General features: G+C 25.2%; 1 protein-coding gene across 1 annotated transcript in view; it reads left to right on the plus strand.

Annotated features, from left to right (window-relative positions):
* Positions 1-23,358, plus strand: part of LOC134837606 (uncharacterized) — an 83,575-nt gene that overhangs the window by 42,901 nt on the left and 17,316 nt on the right. Inside the window, exon 3 of the mRNA XM_063852989.1 lies at positions 1,399-1,433. The gene's annotated coding sequence lies outside the window, so the exon portion shown is untranslated. The remainder of the gene's footprint in view (positions 1-1,398; positions 1,434-23,358) is intronic.

The following is a 23,358-nucleotide window of genomic DNA, read 5'->3' on the forward strand; positions in this document are numbered from 1 at the left end:
TAAAATTTTAATAAATAAATAATAAAAGCCTTAATAAAAAAATTTTTCAATTTTATTAATTAATTAAAAATTAATTTTTCAAAATTAAAAATAAAAAAATTAATTTATTTTATTTATTTAAAAATAATTTTTTTAAAATTTTTGTGATCTTTTAAAAATTACTATTTTTTTAATTAAAATTAATTTTAATAAAATTAAAAAAAATTAAATTTATTTAAAAATAATTAAAATTTGGATATTACTATTTTTATTTAATTAAAAATTAATTTATATAAATTTTTTCACCTTAGATTTTATTTTATTTTTAAAAAAATTAAAAAAAATTTTTTTTCAAAATTAAAAATATAAAAAAACATCAAAAATTTTATTTATTTTATTTAAATTAATTTTTAATAATTTAATTTATTTATTTAAATTTTTTATTAAATATTTTTTATTTTTTAATAAATAATTTCCAAAAAATATTTTGAAAAATTTTTTTAAACCTTTTCGTGCCTCGGGGCAACAAAGTTCATCCGTTGCTGATAAAAACTTTAATAAAACATCCCGTAGACAGTCTGACGACAACGCAAGCAGTCATAAAAAGGCACTTAGACCTCAACTGGTGTTCATTCGTTGTACGACGAAAAAGTCGAACGACAAAAAAAAAGAGCAACGAGGAGCCGAAACTTTAGACGAGATATAAATTTGTTCATGCTCTGTTTGTACATTTGATACATTTTTATAAAGTGAAATAAAATGAAATGCCCGACAAACTGGCACCACCCACAAAATATCACTTCATATTCAAGGGTTTTTCGTACAACTTTTTTTTTCGTTGTTGCAAATTGAGAGCAATTTCTCCGACGTTGTTTGTATTTGCCATAAAATTTATTTCTGTTATCACACATCTATTAACACCCCAAATAATGACACTTTATTTTGTAATGGAAGGCTTCCCATTCATGTCTCAGCAATATTTTTATTACCGTTATTACATTTCAATTCATAGTTTCTGTTCTTCGTCGTGAAATTCTGCCACTAGCGTGACATTCTGAGTAAGATATTATTTTATATGAGTGTGTGTGTGGAATAGTGTCATTTAAGTTTATTGGAGACACTTTTTGGTGTGTAATGTCTCACTATTACGTTTTATGTGATAGTTTTTTTTTGAAGAAAAGAGAATTTTGTGTCGTGCAGAAAAATCGTGACTTTTGCATAAAATTTTAAAATAATTATTATTTTTTGAATTTTATGGCTTTCTATGTTACTTTTGAGAGATTTAATGAAATTTTTGATTTTGAGGTGTGAATTTTCTTACAAAATTATTTTAAAAAATTTTATAAAAAAAAAAATTGTACCTAAAAATATTTTTTTTTTATTTTTTAATTAATACAATTTAATTATTTTTTTTTTCAGAATTTCAACAAAGTAACAAATGGCAGATTTTTAAGGTAATTTTTTTAAATATTTTTATTTTTTTTAATTTTAGTTTTTTAATTTCTAACAAAATAAATTTTAACATTAATCATTATTAAAAAAAAATTATTATAGAAATGTTTTGTCAAAAATTTCTCAAATTTAAGATTATTATTCTAAATTTAAAAAAAAATTAAAATTTTTGCTATATAAAAACTTAATTTAATTTCTTGAAATAATTAAAAAAGTTCTCATTTTAAAAATAAAAAAATGGACAAAAATGAAAAATAACTTAAAATTAATAAAAAAAAAAATAAAAATAATATTTAAATATTTTTTTTAAATTTTTTTAATTAAAAAAATTTTTTGGGATAAGAAAATACCCTTTTTATATTTTTTTGGTATTTTTTTTTCTCAAATTTGCCCTTAACACTTCAGACGAAAATTTTTGCCTATTAAAATTTTTAAAACAGAATCAGGTCGAGTTCATCTCACTCCAAACCGCTCATTATATTAATAAAATTCTTCAATAAATTCCTATCAAAGCCAATCACTTGCTGTGCGATATCTCATTTATTTAATTTAATTTGAGGAATGAGCAATAATTGGAATCGCAAAATCATAAAAAATATCTCTCGCTGTTAAATATTTTTTTTAAATCTCTCATGGTTTGGTGCTTTTTATGGAAATCAGTTCATTCGTGCAAATTTAAACTGATTCAATAAAGTTAAAAAAGAAAAATTATTTTTTATCTACTGAGTCATCAATGGCTTTTATTTTTCGCAAGACTAGCGCTTTTGTTCATTTTTTCCATAACAGAAAAAAAATCGCCCAAAATGAACTAAAAATATGAAAATTGATGGATTTCAATGAAACGCTATGGATGATGATGATGATGAAAAAAAGGAACTATTTGAGTTTTCAATCATGAAATACAAAACAATTTTTCACTGGAAATTGATGCAATAAATTATCACATCAACGCCTCTGCTGAAAATGAATTCTCCGAAGTGAAATCACGTCGTTTTTGCTCTGCCATCGCTTTCAATATGTGCGATATTTGAAAAATTGATAAAATTGATGCAAATTTATATTTTTTTTGCTCTCCTTTCGTCTTTTTTTTGTCAAAAAATTTTCTTGTCGTCATTGCAAAGGGTTCGACACAAAATCTCTTTCAATGTTCTTTTACCGAAAAGTGTGACGTGTCCTTGTACCCAAATCTGGTACGCATAGAAAAACTATGAAAAAATCATGTTTCGAAAGCTTAAATATTTGCGAAGAAGTATCAAAGAACAAAAAGATTGTGCATTGGGGCAATACTTTTGAATGTGAATAGGGTTTTAATTCAAAAAATGTGCATTGGGGCAAAATTAAGAATTTGCATTAGGACAAAGTTGAGAATATGCATTGGGGTGAGATTTGAAAATGTAGAATAGGACAAAATTTCAGAATGTGCATAGGGACAATTTCCATTAAGGTGCTATTTTAAAATATGCATTAGGGCAAAATCTTAGGATGATCATTGGGACATGTACCTTAAATCCCAACATTGCCCCTGTGCACATTATGAAATTTTGCCCTAATACACATTCTAAGATTTTTTCCCCAATGCATATTCTTACCTTTATTCTAATGCACATTCTTTAACTTAGGCCCAATGTGCATTAAGAATTTTGTCCCGATGAACATTCTAAAATTATAGCCCAATGCACATTTTGAACTAGCAGCCCAATAAACATTTTTGAATTTTACCCCAATGCGCATTTTTAAATTCAAACCCAATTCACATTCTAAAATTTTGCCCCAAAGCAAAATCTTCAAGTTTCGCCAGTTCGCAGATATTTTGTCTTGCGAAATATAAATATTTCACAGTGAACGGATTGAAAAAAAAAAGTTTTTCCATAGTTTTTCTTTCATCGAGGCACGTCTTCTTTTTTTGTTGTTGTCTCTGTGACTTTCAATTTTGCTACAGACAACAATGAAAAAACGACAAATACGTGAGTTGAGGAATTTTTGGAGCATTAATGACAGGAGATTTTGTTCGTCAGCCAATGAGACTCCGAAAATTTTCGAACAAAAAATCCGTTGATTGATCTATGGCTGTTTTCGGTATATGCGAATGAATGTGTAATAATGATGACGCACATTAAGTAAACGATCCTTAATAAGATCCCTTTTTATCACATATCATAAGCAAGTGGATACTTGAGCTTGTCTATATGGCATTGTTCTGTGACGTACGGAGGACAAGAATCACAAAAAATTGTGTTTTTTGCTACCAACTTTTATTTATTGCTTTTTCCTGACTCAACAATTTTTTTTTTCGTATGGCATAGAGTTTTCGGGTACTTGCCTAATGCGTTGATTACCAAAAATGGTCTACTTCTCATTTTTTGTGCGATTGTTTGTTTAATACATAGACGTGGTCGCTACATGGAGATATAATAACAATAATAATCGTCTTTCTGTGTCTGATGGGAAATGAGAAAGTCAGGGATGGCCCGTTAATAAAAAATAAAATAAAATAAAATAAATAATTAAATAAAATAAAAATTAAAATAAAATAAAATAAAATAAAATAAAATAAAATAAAATAAAATAAAATAAAATAAAATAAAATAAAATAAAATAAAATAAAATAAAAAAAAATAAACAATAAAATAAAATAAAATAAAATAAAATAAAATAAAAAATAAAATAAAATAAAAAAAAAATAAAATAAAACAAAATAAAATAAAATAAAATAAAATAAAATAAAATAAAATAAAATAAAATAAAATAAAATAAAATAAAATAAAATAAAATAAAAAAAAATAAAATAAAATAAAATAAAATAAAATAAAATAAAATAAAATAAAATAAAATAAAATAAAATAAAATAAAATAAAATAAAATAAAATAAAATAAAATAAAATAAAATAAAATAAAATAAAATAAAATAAAATAAAATAAAATAAAATAAAATAAAATAAAATAAAATAAAATAAAATAAAATAAAATAAAATAAAATAAAATAAAATAAAATAAAATAAAATAAAATAAAATAAAATAAAATAAAATAAAATAAAATAAAATAAAATAAAATAAAATAAAATAAAATAAAATAAAATAAAATAAAATAAAATAAAATAAAATAAAATAAAATAAAATAAAATAAAATAAAATAAAATAAAATAAAATAAAATAAAATAAAATAAAATAAAATAAAATAAAATAAAATAAAATAAAATAAAATAAAATAAAATAAAATAAAATAAAATAAAATAAAATAAAATAAAATAAAATAAAATAAAATAAAATAAAATAAAATAAAATAAAATAAAATAAAATAAAATAAAATAAAATAAAATAAATTAAAATAAAATAAAATAAAATTTTAAATAAAATAAAATTTTTTAAAATTGTAAAATTTTTTAAATTTCTGCCATCTTTCATCAAATTTACTAAATTAATTTTTTTCCCGCTCCTGCCTACCGCGCATAGTATCTTTCATAAACTCACGAAAATTGCCGGGAAATTGTTATTATTTGTTCGAAAAAGACGATAATACTGTTTTTCCTATTTTTGCCGCTACTCGTAAGATGAGTTATGTTATGTGAGTCTGAGCATCTTCAATCTACTATGTAAATAGGCAAAAAATAGGTCGATATTCGGTGCAAAAAAGATGCGATTACGATTACACATCCTCCTTGCCAAGTGAACCAACAAATCTCACAAAAATATTATTATTATTTTCTCGAAGATATTTTTCTTACATGTGAGCGGACCTTGAACTGGAAACTAAGAAGATGTTCATCATGCATAAAACAGTAAAAAAAATGAGTAAAAAGGGGCATATTTTTGCTTGAGTTAATTTTTTTTTGTTCAAACAAACCCGGTTGGTTAAGAAACCCAACTTTTTTATGGAACGGAAGAATTTTGTCTTTAAAAACATATTAAAAGGTAACCGGATGTTTGAAATCATAATAAAGTTTCCGCTTTTTTTCCTTCTTTTCCTCGGAATTCATTAAAATAAAAAGTTTGTGCATCCAGGCACTTGTTGTCGTTACGCGAGCTACTTGACTTCAAACTAATTTCAATGCACGATTTTATATGACAATTATATGCGCGCCGTATTTTTATCTCCGTAACACAAACAAAAAGTTACAAAGAAATAATTCGCTCTTGACGGAAGAGATGAAAAGAAAAAAAAAGTCAAGGAATGACGACAGGACGAACTTTGAACCTCTTTTTAGTAGATTTTCTTTTTTTCTTTCAATTATTTTTATTATTATTCTATTTTCTTCTGTTTTTTATTGCATTACTCAATATTCCACTCGTCCATCTCGTTTCGCAGCAACCGGCAACAATGGAAAACATTTTTTTTTGTTCAGTCGTTTGTACGTGTTCAAGTGTTTGACTTACTTTTTCTTGCATCGTGAACTGATGGAAGATTAAAGTAAATGAAAATATTTTTTTCTGGCTGCCACAAAAGTCATTTAACTTTTTATGCTGTTATATTTTGCTTTTCTTTCACGAAAAAAATTTTAAAGGACATTTCATAATTTTAATAAAAAAATGTCTTCTATGCTTCCTTTGGAGTAACTGAAATAATTTTTTTTTAATTTTCTTGAATAAAAAATGTGAAAAAAATCTTAAAATTTCGTGGAATTTAAAAAAAATCAAAGTAAGGTAAAAAAATTTTTTAAACAAAATGGCTGAAGAGTTATGAATTTTTTAAAAATAATTTTGTTAAAAATTAATGGAAATTTTAAAAAAAGAAAAAATATTGAAAAATGAAGTTTTATATATTTTTTTAAAAATAATATAAAAAAATTAAAATAAAGACACTTCAAATATAAGGGAAGATGGGGTAAGTTCAAACATGGGGCATTTTGGAACAAATTAATTTTACCATCAATTTTTATGCAATTAAAGTTTTCTGTTTGAATTTACCCCAGCTTCCCCTATGTGAAAAAATTTGAATATCTTCATTAGAAAAAAAGTTTGAAAAAATCATAAAAATTCTGAAAAATCTGGAAAACTTGAGGAAAACTGTGGAAATTATCGGAAAAACTAAGAAAAAAACTTGAAAACAAGAAAGTTTTGAAGTTTAGTAAGAATGAAAAGAACTCTGAAAAATTACTTAAAAATTAGAAAAACTTTAGAAAACTTTGGAAAAACCTCATAAAATGAAGAAAATTTTTAAAAATTTTCGCAAAAAATAAAAAAATTGAAAAAGTTGCAAAAAATTTAAAAAATCTAACAAAAATACAGTTAAGAATATATTTCGTTTCTCAAGAACTTTTAAAAATAATATTTTTCTTCATCTTCAAAATTCAGTAAAAGACGAAACTCGTCCTCGTTCCGTTCCGCTTTGAAGTATCTTGCAGCTACTTGAGTCAATCATCATCATTTCCATTTATGATGAATTTTTGATGTTTTTATATTTTTCTTCTTTCAACGCAGAGAAACGTCCCAGAGAAACGAGCAAAGAACGAAAAACTTTAATGTTTAAACGCTCGGAAAATGTTTTTCAAAAGCACTTGAAGAAATGAAAGGAACTAACTTGAAATAAAGTGAATTAAGGACAACGTTTATGCGTGCGTAAAATTACCTAAAAGCGCATGGCACGAGAGAACTACTGTGAAAAGTGGCTCCATAATGAAATTAATTTTAATTAAATTTTATTAATGAACGCCCATGTTTGCCCGTAATTAAGGACTTTTAATAAGCAACTCTTTACTTGGACACTTTTTGAAAAACTTTTTTTTTTCTCACAAGCAAGCATGAAATAAAGTCTGAATGAGTGAAGAAGAGGGAAAAAATTAAATAAAGAAAGTCTTTTTGAATAACCATAAAGAAAGTTTGTAACAAGAATAGTGAATAGCAAACGAAGTTAATTTCCATTTGAAACGAAAGTCTTTCATCTTCTATTTGCTGGTGTTGTCATGGCAGTACCAAAGTTTCTTGTTGAAGCCATTCAATGTCAAAAATTTCACTTACAGACACGTGCAAATATCGTTCATTGTGAACTGAACAATAAATTTTGCACATTTGTTGAAAATATTCGGCATCAGAAAAAAACAAAAATGAAGTTGGCGCATTTTTAAATTAATTTTAAAATTTAAAATGTGCATTGGGTCAAAAAATTTTCAAATTTTGCATTGGGCTAAAATTTTCAAAATGTTCACTGGGGCGAAAATTTTTTCTTGTGCACTAGGTCAAAAATCTAAAATGTGCATTGGATCCAAATGCTAAAAAATTTTTGAGTTTCTGAGCTCTTTTTGATGAAAAATGTTGTAACTTTAACGTCATCATTAAAGTTTTTGAAATGTGCATTGGGTTCATATTCCAAAATTTGCATTGGGCTAAAATTTTCAAAATGTCCACTGGGGCGATTTTTTTGTGCGCTGGGTCTAAAATCCAAAATGTGAATTAGAAAAATTCACATTTTGTTTTTAACCCAGCGCAAATTTAAAATTTTCGTCCCAATAGACATTTTGAATAATTAAGCCCAGTGCAATTTTTTATATATGAACCCAATGTACATTTTAAAATTTTTAACGCCCCCAATTGGCTCTTTTTACTACATTTTTCCATGAAAATGCATTAAAATAAGCTTAAACTCTTGAAAAAGTCTAACAAAATTAATTTATTTTGAATTTCAATGCAAAGCTGTCATTTTTTTCAGAAGCACTTTAGTAAATAGAATTTATTTTGTTCGTAAAAAAATAACAAAATACACAAAAAATGTCTCAATTTTATCTGTACTGCTGTAATAAAAGAAACCAAACGTAACAAAAAAAGGCACACGACAAATAAAAACGGCATTGTTGTGGCTGCTGCACTCTTATTGAATGTGAAATAACAATAAAAACGTAGAATAATAACGACGTACAACACAAAATCCATTTTTATACAAAAAAAAAATTCTATGAAAAAATTTCATAGAAAAATTTTTTTTCTTTTTTTTTTTATTGAAAGCCTTTCATCGAGATCGTCAAAAATGAATGCACATTTGGTGCATTTTTCCATCACACAATAAAAACGCAATTCATTAGGGAGTCGTTCCAAAAATAAACTAGAGCACGGATGCTCAGCTGATCAGATCAGTTTTGACCTATTTCAGACAAAAACAAACGAAAAAAAAGCACGCGGTCTTTTCATTTGACTCAGTGGCGAAACAGAGTAAAAAGTTTGTGGAAAATGCCCGAAAAAAAAATAGTAGCAGAATGGGGAACGGCAATAAAATGCATTCCTTTCATTCGACATTGGCAGACGTCCAATTTAATTATGTTGATATAGTAGAGTGGAAAGTTGCTGAATTGGCGTGCTCTGGACTTGATGATGCTCGGGAGATTTTTTTGAATTAGATTTGAAGGAAAACGAACATTTTTTTAATGATTTTGATGAAAATTCTTTACGGTTTTTTTTGGGAACCAAATTTTTTATAACCAACAATAACAAAGTTTTTAAACATTATTTTAGTCACGTCGAAGTGGCGCCAATTTCGTTTTTTTATGTGCTTTCCTTGTGACAGTTGGCTTGATTAGAAGTTGCATTCCAATTTAGGAAAGTATCCGGGATTGAAAATAAGTTTTGTTTGAAATTTGGTTTGGCGACATAAATTTGACAGGGCGTCGTTTGGATCGAGCTTCGTGGATTAACCGCTAGGCGGTTAAATTTAATTAAATTAAATTAAATTTAAAAAAAAAAATAAGTCCAGAAAAATATTTGAAAATATTATAAAAAATATTAAATAATTTTATAAAATTTAAATTAGGTAAGATTAAAAAGGTTTTATAATTTTGATAAATTTTTATGGAATTTTTTTCTAAATTAAAAAAAAATTTAGTGAATAAAAAATTTTTTCTTATATTTTTTAAAAAAATAAATAAAATAATTTTAATTAGGTAATAATTTTTTTCTATTAGGTATTTTCAAATCAAAACTATGTCAAAGGAAAATTTTTTTTCAGTTTCAATTTTTTAGCAGTTTTGAGTTATAAAATGATTAAAAATGATAAATTAGAGCTCTCTGACAAATTTTTATCCATTTGGAGCAAGATTTGACAAAAATTGCTTTGACACAGTTTTTGACACAGTTTTTGATTTAGTTTTGCTCTTGATTTAGTTTTCAAAATAAAACTATGTCAAAGAAAAAAATTTTTTCAGTTTCAATTTTTTGGCAGTTTTGAGTTAAAAAATGATTAAAAATGATAAATTAAAGCCCTCTGACAAATTTTCATCCATTTGGAGCAAGATTTGACAAAAATTGCTTTGACACAGTTTTTGATTTAGTTTTGCTCTTGATTTAGTTTTCAAAACAAAACTATGTCAAAGAAAAAATTTTTTTCAGTTTCAATTTTTTGGCAGTTTTGAGTTATAAAATGATTAAAAATGATAAATTAGAGCCCTCTGACAAATTTTGTTCCATTTGGAACAAGATTTGACAAAAATTGCTTTGACACACTTTTTGATTTAGTTTTGCTCTTGATTTAGTTTTCAAAACAAAACTATGTCAAAGAAAAAATTTTTTTCAGTTTCAATTTTTTGGCAGTTTTGAGTTATAAAATGATTAAAAATGATAAATTAGAGCCCTCTGACAAATTTTTATCCATTTGGAGCAAGATTTGACAAAAATTGCTTTGACACAGTTTTGAAAACAAAAATTAAATCAAGCATTTAAACAAAGTAGTTAAAGTTTTAAAGTTTAAAGAGTCAAAAATTTATCAAGGCTTGTTGATGTGAAGAAAAATTGTAGTAAATTTGTAAAAATTTAAAAAAAATTAAAAAAATTTAATTGTAGAAAAATTAAAGTAAAAAAAGCTTGAATATTGAGATTGGTTGAAAAAATTTAGATTCATTTATTTATTTAAAAAAAAAAAAATAAAAAAATTTCCAATAAGAAGAATAAGAATTCCAAGGAAAATTGTTGAAAAAATATATCGCCATCAAAACTTTGAATAATCTAAACTCTCAAGTGACTCAAAAAAATAAACAAAATTTATTTCACAAAAAAAAAAATCTCAACCATGCGAACAATGAACTCCTGTGATGTCAATTCTTTATTCAAATTGCTGCAACGTATCGTATATCACAAAAAGCAAAAGCTTCTCATTTTTCTCCATTTCTTTTTTTTTATTATTTTATTTATTTATATATATATTTGCTCAACTTTTTCATTTTGTTTGTTGCCAATTTGCATTTATATTATTTGTTTTATGTCTGCTTGAATTGCGTTCGAAAGACGACACGATACACAATTGATTGAAATGAATATCAATTTGACGCTCAAATTATTCATTTTTTTTCTCCGTCTGACTTTGAAGCGTCTCACGTAATTACTCGCAGAAGATTGATGGCTGTCTGAAAAAATATTTCGTGCCCCATTTGGTCCAATTTGGGCGCTAATCGCTCCATTAACACTCAATTAGTGGAACGAGAGAGAAAATCGCGGCCTTTTTATGCATCAATAAAGCAATTATCTGATATTTGAAAGCATTTCTCATCCAATCAGGGAGAATTTTCTGCCAGTTTTTTTTACAGTAATTTATATTTATTAACCATAATTTCCCCTTTTTATTTTCATTTTCTTGCTTTTTTATGCGAAAAAAAAAATATAAAATGAAATACAAAAGCGGAAATTTATGTGCGTCTATGTGAAAAAATAACTCGGGCGCAATTTGCATGAACGAACGAGCATGAGTTTAACAAAATTACTCGGCAGAGGTGGCAATCATCGAAAAAATCAAATTTATCGATATAAATCTAATGATAATGTTCGTCATTGTGGCTAGAATTACTCGCATCGTCATTTTGTCGCACGTCAGACGATGATGGAAGATTCTTTTCCTCCCGCCTGTGCAACAGTCTGCTCATATTTTTTGTACATATTTATATTAATAGAGATAGAGACATGATAAGTGCGACTAGAAGATTATACGGTACTGCGGTAGAGAGACGTTCATTTTATATTTTAAATTCAATTTTTGTGGAAACGATGTGCTTTTCGTGCAATATACGGAGTGACGTGACGTACAGAAATAGTTGCACTTGAAAAGAGAATTTATCAGCATTTTTATGATTTCTGGTGTAGTTTTTCTGTTCGCGCCAGACAAGAGGATGAAGCACGTGGTAAGAAGGAAATTGACTGAAAAGTAGATTTTTTGATGTGATTTCACTTTTTTTTTTATTAAAGAAGTTTAAAAATTTTTTTTTCTATAAATTATATAGATGAAAAATATTTAAGAAATTTTTTTAAATTAGAATTTATTTTTTTATTTGATAAAAAATTATTTTTCTTTAATTTTAAATTTTTTTAGTCGAAATAAGAAAAATTTTGTTATTATTTCATTATTTTTTTTGAGTTCCTTGATCTTTTATATTTTTTATTATTTTATCAAAAAAATTTTAATTTTCAGTTTTTTTTAATTTTTTTTTAAATAAAAGAAACACTCATAATATAATATTATTAATAATAATTAAAGAAAAAATTATAAGGCAAATAAGGCCAAAACAAGATAATCAAATGTTTCACGTTTCATAGACCTTCTGAACATTAGGTAGGATGTATATCGAGTATCGAGTATCTTTTAATGTAAAAAATATAACTTTTCTCTATAATTTCAAGAAATTACAAAAATTTGAAATAAATTTTGAAAATTAAATAATATTTTTTTTAAAAACTGATCATTTTTCACTAAAATTTGAAAATGTTGAAAATATTTTATTTTCAAATTTTAACGGAAATTTTGATCATTTTCAAAAGAATTTAGGTCAAAAATATAAAACAATTTGAGATATTTCTTACATTTTAGATACTCAAATTTGAAAATATGATTTTCAGAAAAAATTAGGTGGGAGGAAACGTGAAACATTTGGGATTGTTGTTTTGGCCTAAATTTAATATTATCATTTTTTGTCCCATGAGGATTTTTAATTTAATTAAAATAAAAAAAAAATACTTTTGAATTTTTATATTGTAATGTTTTAACATTTTTAGACGTTAAAGGTTGATTCTTAACACTTATTTAATTTTACTTTAATTTATTTCCAAATTTCAAACTCAAAAGTGAAGAAAAATCAAACAAAGTCTTACAAATAAAAATTTTTGAAAAAAATTAATTTAAGTCACGTAACTTAAAAAAATTTTTTTTCCTACATTTCAATAGAAAACGTCTTTTTAAGCTAATTTCTTTTGTTTTTTGTATCATTTTAACGTAAAAAGTAATTCCCAATTAAAAAATTTAAATTTTTAATTTAATTTTTATTTTTCCCCTGAATTTTTTCGACAAAAAAAATTTCGTGTTTAGTAGAACAAAAAAAAAATTAGAGATGAAATAATTTTATTTTTTTTAATAATTATTTTTAATTAAAAATTGAATTTATTCTTAAAATTTTCTTCATATAAAATTTATATTTTAAATTAAAATAAAAATATTTTTATGAAAAAAATAATAATTTTTATCTTAAAATTAAAAAAAATCAAATTAAGTTAATTAAAATTATTGTAAATTTAATTTTGTAATTCATTTAAATTTTATTTACATATTTTTTTTTTGTTAATTTAACTTCAGATTTGGATGAAAAAAAAATAATCGATAAAAATAATTCAAAGAGTCCCAAGTTTTTTTTATAGTTTTTTAATTGAATAAATTATTAAATAAAAAATTACAAAAAAAAAATTAATTTCAAACTTTATTAAACTAAATATCCGACAATTTTCGTCTCTCCACGTTATAAATAATTTTAAATAACGCAGGAGATGCACTGTGAATAGTTAACACTATAAACCACACACAGCCTCACAACTGCCACATAAATGTTAAATACCTGCAGGAACGTAATGGAAAACATTTCTCCTATCGCTATTTTATATCCTTACTTTTTTTTCACGAACTAACGAACGAACGAACATCGACGACGACGACGAACGCCGCACCGAAGCACAGGAAAACGGAAATACAATTGTTAGGAATGCATTAAATGAATTCCATCTCCTCGTTTTTTTTCTTCTTTCATTGCCGTTCCGTCTGACGTGTAAAAATATTTCTGTATGGCCCATAAAACGTCAGATAAGAAAAAAAAACGAATATGCAGGAAAAAAAATCTAATTTCATCATTGAATTGTTGTTACACTTGCTTTTTTTGTGCAACACGAGACTCGCGTGTCGTTGTGTACAAATGATGATTGGATGTAAAAATAATGTAAAAAATGCAATGCTGGACGATGCGATGCGGGAAACAATATTATTGCATTTAACGCGCGCGCTGAGTCGGCAGTTATTAATAATGGATGCGCGTTCATAATAAAATCATCGTGGCACAGCACCTTGTTTGTGCACCAAGCCATAGAGTTCATTATGATGATAAATGACGTACTTGCCCGACGAATGTTAGTTAAACTGCTGGGTTTGTGCACGAGAAAGAAGGAAATTAAATAAAAATGAAACAAAGTTGAAAAAAAATTGTTAAAAGTTTTCGATTTGGAGAATTACTAACGATGGTATCGTATTTTGAAAAACCACGTGGTTTTTTTTTTAATTTTTAACAACGTGGTTAATTCTTAATGTTTTAAGTCACGTGGTTAAGAAAAATAAAACACGTGATTAAATTTGAAAATGAAACCACGTGGTCTGAAAATTTATGAGACTACTTGTTTTTTTTAATTTCAAACCAAATTATTCTTTTTAACCACGTGGTCTATTATTTTTTTTAATAACGTAGCCTCTTTAATTTTCAAATCATGTGGCTTTAAAAATTTTATACCACGTGGTTTTTTCAATTTCAAAATAAATATAGTAAAAAATCTCGGGGTTACTTTAAACTTTAAATGAGAACACGTGGTTTAAAAATTAATAAAGCCTTCAATGATACTTTATTAATTTACAAACCACGTGGTTTTAAATTTTTTAAGTCAAGTAGTTTATTTAATTTTTAACCACGTGGTTACTTTAATTTTTAAATAATAAACCACGTGGTTAAAACTACTTATGAAAACACGTGGTTTGAAAATTAATAAAGCCTTTAACGAGACTTCATTAATGTTCAAACCACGTGGTTTTAAATTTTTCAAGCCGAGTGATATTTTTAAATTTTAACCACGTGACCATCCCAGAGTATTTCGCATATTTTTTTTCGAAATGCATTACAAAAGTTTTTTTCACACCTTTCTTCCAACGACTATTTCTGGATTGTTGGCTGCTAGACTTGGCACGAGAGTTCATTATTTACTGTATATATCGTTTTTTAATTAAATTATGTTTTACGAGATAATTAAAAATATGCGAGCCGTACACGATGTGTTTATGTCTTTATGGTTGGTTGCAGATAAACTCGTTTCGTTTGCGAAATTATCTCTTAATAATATTAAATTATTATTATTATATTTAAGTCCAACATTGCGTTAAAGGACACTGTTTATTCTCGTGTATAAATAAAATTTATGTGAGATGTCGCTCGTTGGCTTTTTTCGGTTGATAAGCGGTTTGGTGTTTAATGTTCCGTGTGCAAATGGATAATCATGAAAGTAATAATTTTTCCTGGTATTTTTTTTTGTGTGTGACAAAGAGTCAAGTGGATGTGGGGATGACAAAAAAAAAATGAAAAATGGAGTCATTTGCAAGAACATTTGCGGTCAAAATCAGTTAATGAAGTGATCAACCTTCAAGTGTTCTTTTGAAAACAAAAAAAAAATAAATAAATATTTTGTAAAATGCAGAAATTAATTTACAATTGGACGAAAAATGTTGTAAAACAAAGGAACGTAAAATTTTAGATTTATGATAATTTTTTGTATTTTTTTTTCCAAAATAATTCAACTTATTTTTTTTTGTCGTCAATTTTAGAACAATTAAATAAAACCTTTAGAAATCATAAAATTTTTTAATAATTTACCAGGCTGCTAAAAGTTAAATAATAAATATTTGACTATTAAAAAATCGAAGAAAAATGAGGAAAAATTACTGAAAATTTGATAAAAAAAAATAATATAAATAAATAATGTACAAAAATAATATATTTATTTATTTAAAAAAAATAAATTAAGAATTTTTTATTCATTTAATTTAAGTTAATTTTATTTATTTTTTAAAATTATTTAATTTTTTTTATCTTGATAAATTTTTTTTTTTCATTAATTTAATATTTAATTGAATTAAATTAAATAATTATTAAAATTTTGGTTTCATGATATTTTTTGTAATTTTTTTTTTCAAAATAATTGAACTTAATTAAATAATTAAATAAAATAATTTATTTATTTAAAAAAAAAATTAAAAATTTTTATTAATTTTTTTAACAATTATTTTTAATTTTTTTTGCCTAAATTAAAATTTTTCTTATAATTAATTAATTAAATAAATAAAATAAATTAAATTAAATAATTATTTTAAAAAATAAAATAATTAAAAAAAAAATTAAATTTCAATCAACTTTAAGTTGATTGATTTTTATTTTAATTTTTATTTTATTTAATTATAAATTATAATTTTTATTTTAACCGTCAAAGCCCTTTGCTAAATTTTACATGCATAAAATTCATTCGCAATAAAAAAAATCAATCATCATTTTCATTTACTCAAAAAGTTCCAAATAATTCCTCCAAGCCCTTTTAATATCGTTTCCAATACAATTTCAATAACACTCCCGGCCTACACGACGAACAGTCCAAAAAAACAATAAATTGATCTTTTCTCCGAATCACTTTCCAAACAAATTTGTTTTTATTTGGGTTTGTCGGAAAACGCCGCCGGGTAACACCTACTTGACATTCGCCAAATCTTATTTACATTCCGTTTCAACAACATCAAGGAAGACAAAAAAAAATCCCTAAAAAATATCTAGATTTTTTTAATGTGTCACGTGTACTTAGAAATATGATCAAAATATTTTTCTGCCTTCATTCATTGTTCATACGAGACAAGAAAAAATTGCTGCAGGGACAAAAACATTAAAAAGTGACATTTGTCTTTGTGGAGAGAAAAATCACGTTAAAATTTAGACTTTTGTGGAAAATTTCAAACTTTTTCCCCCATTTTTTCTTGTTTGGAGAAAAAATTCTTTTGTGAGTCATTCAAAAGTTGAACAATAGTCAAATAACAATGTTAACCCATTTCTTTTATTATCGAAAGCACTCTGGAAAACTGCATGCAAAGATAACACATACACATTCATTCCTCTAATAGCTTCCCATTAGAAAATGTTATCCTTCTTAAAATTCTCTCGGTTTTTTTTTTCTGTGAGTGCTTTTCCGTGTGCATGCACAAAATTTATGAAGAAAGATGTGAAACAAATGCCTTTTATTTAATTTCATTCCTTTTAATAGTTTTGCTTTTCAAAAGACACACAGACAGTCCCAGACATGCCAGGCAACCAAGGATGAAGAGCAAAGTACCAGACACGATGATAAATGTTCTTAATTTTAAACAACAGCTAGTTTTGCAACTTGAACGATAATAATTCGCATGTGTTAGAGTCGTCGCTCTTGTTGTTTTATCTTTTTTTTCTTGTGTACGTGATTTTGTTGCTCCTTTCAAGACATCACCGAAACTTTTGATTTTATGTCGGATTAAAATTTTGACTTTTGCTCTATTTGTCATGAACGCGAAATCGAGGTCACAACTTAAAAACCGTAAATAATGGCATTAAAAGTTTAAAACCGGATTAAGACCGAATTTCTTATTGTTTGCTTTTGTCAGATTTTTGCCAAGAAGAAAAAAAAACTTAAGATGCCAGAGTGATGCTTTGTCGTTAAAATGTTGTGCATTGTTGACACCTCGCACGTACAAAATCCTCTGTATTCGAGTCAATATTTTGTCGGCAGCTTTTGTTTGTATTTACGTCGTCGCTGTGAGTGTTTATGGAGGAAAGTTATGATGAAAATTATTGTTAAAGTGTCCTAAGAGGGTTGAGTTCATCGAGATTATTATTGTTGTTAAGCGTTGTTATAGCAGCTATAAACGGTATTTGCGATGCAGTGAAGAGGATGCGCCACCATTAAACTGCTGAATGATAAGAATGTGTGTTGATGACGGTCTTTCCTATATTTTGTGTCGATTTTGTGCAGAAATAATGACATAAAAGAGAAGAAAATTGTGCAAGGTGAGCAGTGGCGTAGGTAAAAATATTTTTGGAGGGGATAGAGGAGTAAGTATATTTTTTTTAATTTTTATTTTTTTTTTAAATATTATTTTTTTAAAATTCAAAAAAAAATTGTTAACATTTGATTTTTATTTCTAGTTTTTTATTAAAAATTAAACAAGTTAAAAAATGGCAATGGAATCAAAATTAAATAATGAGCTGGCAAAATGACGAAATACTTTTTCCATGGAAGATTTGCAAATCTCATGTTCTGAAAATAATGAAACCAAAGCAAATGGTTTAGATGAAATCTTTTGACTCAATCATTCTATGGATTTTTTCGACGTTGCTGCTCCAAAAAATAGACTGATAAACTCCAACTTCCAAATATTTATTGATCACCGTACTAGCAACGTACTCTACCGAATACCAATCTAACTTAACCTATGCCGTCGCAAGATCATGTTTCATATGTTGACTCTTCATAAATTACAAAGACCAAAAATTCATAGCCAAAAATACCCAATCGTGGGCCTCCTTTCGGCCTAAGAATGGAAAAACAGAAAAAATGCAGCTTTGTGGAAAACAATAGGACCAATGAGGCTGTTTGTGAAGATCGTTGAACTATTCATAATGAACAAGCAAAGCGCTTAAAAAAATTAACAATAAAGTATTTGCTTAACTACAACTTTAAACGGTACCTAATTTAATGGATGACAACATAAGCATTGAAGAAAAAATCTCACTGTTACTGACCAGGTACCTAAAATTGTAGGTTTAGGTGTAACAAATTTTCTTACAAGTATTGAGAACTCAAAGTGAGCTACTTCTTAACTAAGCATGTAAAATGTTTACAAAAATGACCTTAACGATATTATAGATTTGGTTAAAGCAAAATTATCTTGTTACATGATTACAAAAAGCTTTGTGAAGTAAGTAAGTTTTTATTTAATTATTTAGGTGAAGTTAGTGCGAAGTCTGATGATAATGACCTAAAGTATTTTCGTCTTCATAAGTGCTAATCGGAAGTAAAAATCAAAACAAAATAAATTAAATTAAAACAGTTTAATTTCGATTTCGATTCGTTTTAAAAAAAAGTGTTGCCTTTCTTTTCTTTTTTTAGACATTTTTAATATTTTTTCTACTAAGTAGACAAATTTACAATAAATTTTAATTTTAGATTGAAACCAGTTAAAACTTCATAGAAATCCTTATTTGAGAATATTAAAAATTTCATACATGCCCGTTTGAGAATTTTGAACCAACTACGCCACTGATTCATAATGTAAAAATGTCTGTTCAAAAAGATTTTTAATAAATTATTTTTTTTTTTTGCAACAAGCCAATTCACTTTTCATCAAATTCATTTTTAATTCTGTTTGGCATTGATTTTTATCTACCACTCTCACATACACTTAAAAAACCATTTGAAATTCACGGACCACTCACGAAATCCCTTTATAAGCTTTTTGCTCATAAAGGTCCATTCATTTATTCGTGGGAATTAATATTTAATTAAATTTACTTTGAAAATAACAATAATTGGATTTGTACAATTTTTCACGAATAAAAATTAATTAAATTAAAAGTATATTCCACTTCTGTGAATTTTAATATTTTATTAATGACTAGAGCTTAAAAAGGTTCAGATTTAATTTTTTCCAAAAAAATTCGTAATTGGTTTGTAATTATTTTGGTACAACATGAAAACGATGTTACCAACAGAGAAAAGTAAGGTTATGACAGACATTTGTGTGACATTTTATATTAGATAAAATTTTATTATAAATTTTTCTGTTAATAAACATCTTTTATTGCCATACTCGAGTTATTCCATTATTAAATTTACTTCAACAACGTATAAAGTATGTTTATTTTGACTCGGCATAAATTTGAATATGACAAGTGAAATGAACAACATGTCTCTTGTTGTCATATCTCTCGTTCCTCGTTTGTTCGGGTTTTTATGTTGCTTTGGTCTGAAGAGCGTTATGCTTGAGAAAACTTGAGTTTTGCGTCACAAAGCATTTTGTGAGATGGATGGAGTTGAACCTAATTTAAGGTTTAACTAAAGATGAAAAATCTTTATTTTCAGGAGAAAAGAAAATTTATTACTCTGAAAGGCGAAATGGCCTGAATTTGAGTTTTTCATTGAGAAAAAAATATGAAAGTTGTACTGAATCTCCATATCATTAACCACGTGGTTTAAATAATTTAAAAATGTTAAAGAAATTTATGTTGAAATAATTTTAAAATATTTTTTTACACGATATTTGTTTTTTAAATATTTTTCTTAATTAATTTTTATTTTTAAAATATTATTTTTAATTTTTGTTTAATTTTTAAAATTTATTGGTCACGTGGTTTATTTAATTTTTTAAAAAATTAATTACCTAGATTATTTATTTTTAACCACGTGACCTAAAATTTACATTTTTCTTCATAATGCAAACTTCTCTAAAGGATTCAGGTTCAAAAATCATTTAATTTTACTCCTTTTTCGATCCACAGTGCAATAATGGAATCAGAACTTCCATTAAGGCAAAGATATGGAAAAGCAGTAAAAGAAAGAAGCATAAATACAAAAGAAAGATTTTGATATTTTTATGCTTTTAAAAAGTTTTTCTTTTCGTTTTCTATTACATTTATCACATTTTCATGCGATACGATGACGCCGAGCCCGACAACTTGTAAGCATTGTCGTACTATTATTATTACAACAAAATCCAAATGTGAATTGTTAATGAAATGGAAAACATATGAAAATTCCGTAAATGTGATGGAAACTTTTGCATTTGTTGCCAAGTCGCTCTTTGATGCATGTTTTCACTCGAAACACATTCAAAAGTGTTCCTTTTAGACATGTGTTTGTGCTTTTTTAAAAAAAATCATAATTTATGACTCCTTGATAAAGTTATGATAAATGATTGTTCATATTTATATAAATTTTCGTAAGCATAAGCAAGGCAGTGAAAGATACACGTTATCATCATTTTTATGTGTTATTTGCAGATGCCAACGAGTAACAGCTGGATGTTTATAATAATTTTTTTTCTTTCCCTGAATATGTGTGTTAGTGTGTTGATAATGAAAATATTTAATGCAAAAACAAGGATTCGTATGTTTGTGAGTGTTGTTATGAATTTCAGTCATTTATTATAATTATTGTTATTATTTATTATTATAGACAATCGGAAAATTAGATATTTGCGTCACTCATCACGGTATTCATTTATGTGTATGAGGAAATGAAAGCTATTAATTATTATATGTTTAACGTTTTAGTGAAATTTTGGAGAAAATTAAATACAGTTGAATAAATTGCTTGGAGGGTTTTTAAATTTATATATTTTAAATTTATTGTGGTAGAAAATGTAAACTGTGGATGGTTAATGAATATTAGGTTTAAAATTATTAAATAAATATTTACTTAGGCTTAAATTTAAAAAAAAAAAAAATTAAAAATAGGGTAATGTTAAAAAATTGTAGTTTGCAAAATTTTATAAAAAAAAATAAATAAATTGATCCAGTGACAATTGTTTATTTTTTTTTAAGTCATAATAGAGTCTAGATTTTTTACTGTGTAATCTTAAAAAAAAAATCTTGTAAAATAAAATAATTGATTAAAAAATAATCTTGCAATAATAAATTTTTAAAAAAATTAAAATTATTTTTTAAATGAAAAATTTAAATTAAACTATTATTTGAGTTATTTGAGAAAATCTAAGAAATTATAAATATTTAAAAATTAATTAAAATTAAATTTAGTAAATCTTTTAATTGAATAATATTTTTTTTTTAATTTTAAAATAATTTTTAGTTAATTAAAAATTTAATTAATCATCTTATTTGATTTTATAATTTTTTTTATTTATTTTAAATTTTTCACTAAAATATATTAGCTTTTGAATTAATTAATTAAAATAAAATTAAATTAATAATAAAAAAATGAATTAAATAAAATTAATTAAAAAAAACTAATTAAATAATTATTATAAATAGACTAAAAATATAAATCATAAATTTTATTTAATATTTTTTTTTTATATTTTTTATGAAATTTAAAATAGAAAAAAATTTAACAAATTGAAAAAAAAAATATTAAACGTTTTATTTAATGATTTTTTCTATGAAATTTTTAAAATAAATAGAAAAAATAATAAATTAAATAAAAATCAAAAATAAATAAATTAATTTTTAAAATGAATTTCAAGAAATTTAATTTTAATTTATTGATCTTCAATATAAAAATTAATTTATTTATAATTATCCACAATTAAAGAAAAAAAAACTAGAAAGAATTAAAAAATGAATAACAAAAATGTTTTCAAATTTACTCATTAACTTTTTCAATTTTTATCAAAAATTAAAAGAAAAATAATAAAAAAATTATTTTAGAATTCAAAAAGCCAAAATTTTTGTTATAAAATTAGAAAAAAAAAAAAAATTACTAAAATAAATTTAAAAAAAAAATTAAAAGTATAATTTCTAAGAACCAGATCTCCAGTTTATTTAAAAATTAAAATTTATCTACTGAAAACATTCGAAACCTCAAACCAGATATCTCACAAATAAACAAAAATATTTTAAGTCAAGCTGCCACCCAAAAGCATTAGAAACGTTACTAAAATTTTAATTAACGAATCTTTTAATCCTTTTGACTTTATTTAATTTTAAACGAAATTTTTACCTTTTCTAATGAACTTTTTCTAAAAAAAAAATCACTTCCTTGAACATCTTCTATGAAAAAAGGAAAAATTCGCAGAATTCTAGTCAATTATCCTTCAATTCATTTTCTTTTCAAATCTGAATTATTTTATTATTTAATTACTTCCAATCCACTCACTTTTCAAAAGAATCCCTTCGTAAATAACGAAACGAGCTAATCGATGAATTGACAATTATTGACATTATTTCCCCCACTTTGCGAACTTTTTCTTTACAGAAATCGACGGGAAATGATTTTTCACACCATTAGCATCTCTTTTCTGCTTCTTGTGTTAAAAACGGGAGCATGCATCACGAAAACGTCACTCAATGCAGTCAGTTTCAGTAATTGAATAATTATATAATAAATTGTTCATCAAACTATTTTATTACAAAACGTGTGCGTTTCTCTTGCAAAAGTTCGTTCGTTTCTTCTGCTTCAGTCTTTTCCTTCGTCATCATCAGCCTAGAAGCAATTATTATTTTCTAAACTTTTCATATTTTCTGTAGTCAATTATATTTTATGAATTCTGTGCGTTTTTACATGCAGTTGTCGTCATTAGAGAAACACATCGGAAAACGGGGAAGGAGAAGCAGCGAAAAATAGTGTGAGGAAGTGATGCCTGACAAGTGATTTTCCTCACTCGCATAATTATAGAATTTTAGAAAACGATGAAGTTTTAGTGTAGATTCTGGCGTGTAAATTTGTCTAATGAAATGTTTTGTGTGCGCACAGGAAACTCACTTATGCACGCTTCGAAGAGCATTCGGCTGCCTTTGTTCGCTCGACGAACGATCATTTTTTGCCATATATTGTCTAAGAAATTGCTTAACGACGCATAAAGTGAGCAGGAAATTTAATTTGGAACAAAATGTTAGAAATTGAGTTTGACGGAGAGTGAACAACGATTTTTCAACAAGTTTTCATTAATGACGAGTGCTGCCTGTGAAATGTTTTAAAAGTTTTTTTTATGATGATTTTTCGAAGAATTTTAATTCTATACTTTTGAGGTTTTATGTTTGTATTTTTGAAAAGTTGTCCTTTTGAACGATGGTTAATAAAAATTTTTTAAACCACGTGGTAAATATAATTTTTTTTAACCACGTGGTCTATTTAATTTTTTTAAGCCATTTAATTATTTAAAATTTTTCAATCACGTGATCTATTTAATTTTTTTTCAACCACGTG

Source organism: Culicoides brevitarsis, chromosome 1, assembly GCF_036172545.1.
Source record: "Culicoides brevitarsis isolate CSIRO-B50_1 chromosome 1, AGI_CSIRO_Cbre_v1, whole genome shotgun sequence".
Taxonomy (NCBI): Eukaryota; Metazoa; Arthropoda; class Insecta; order Diptera; family Ceratopogonidae; genus Culicoides; species Culicoides brevitarsis.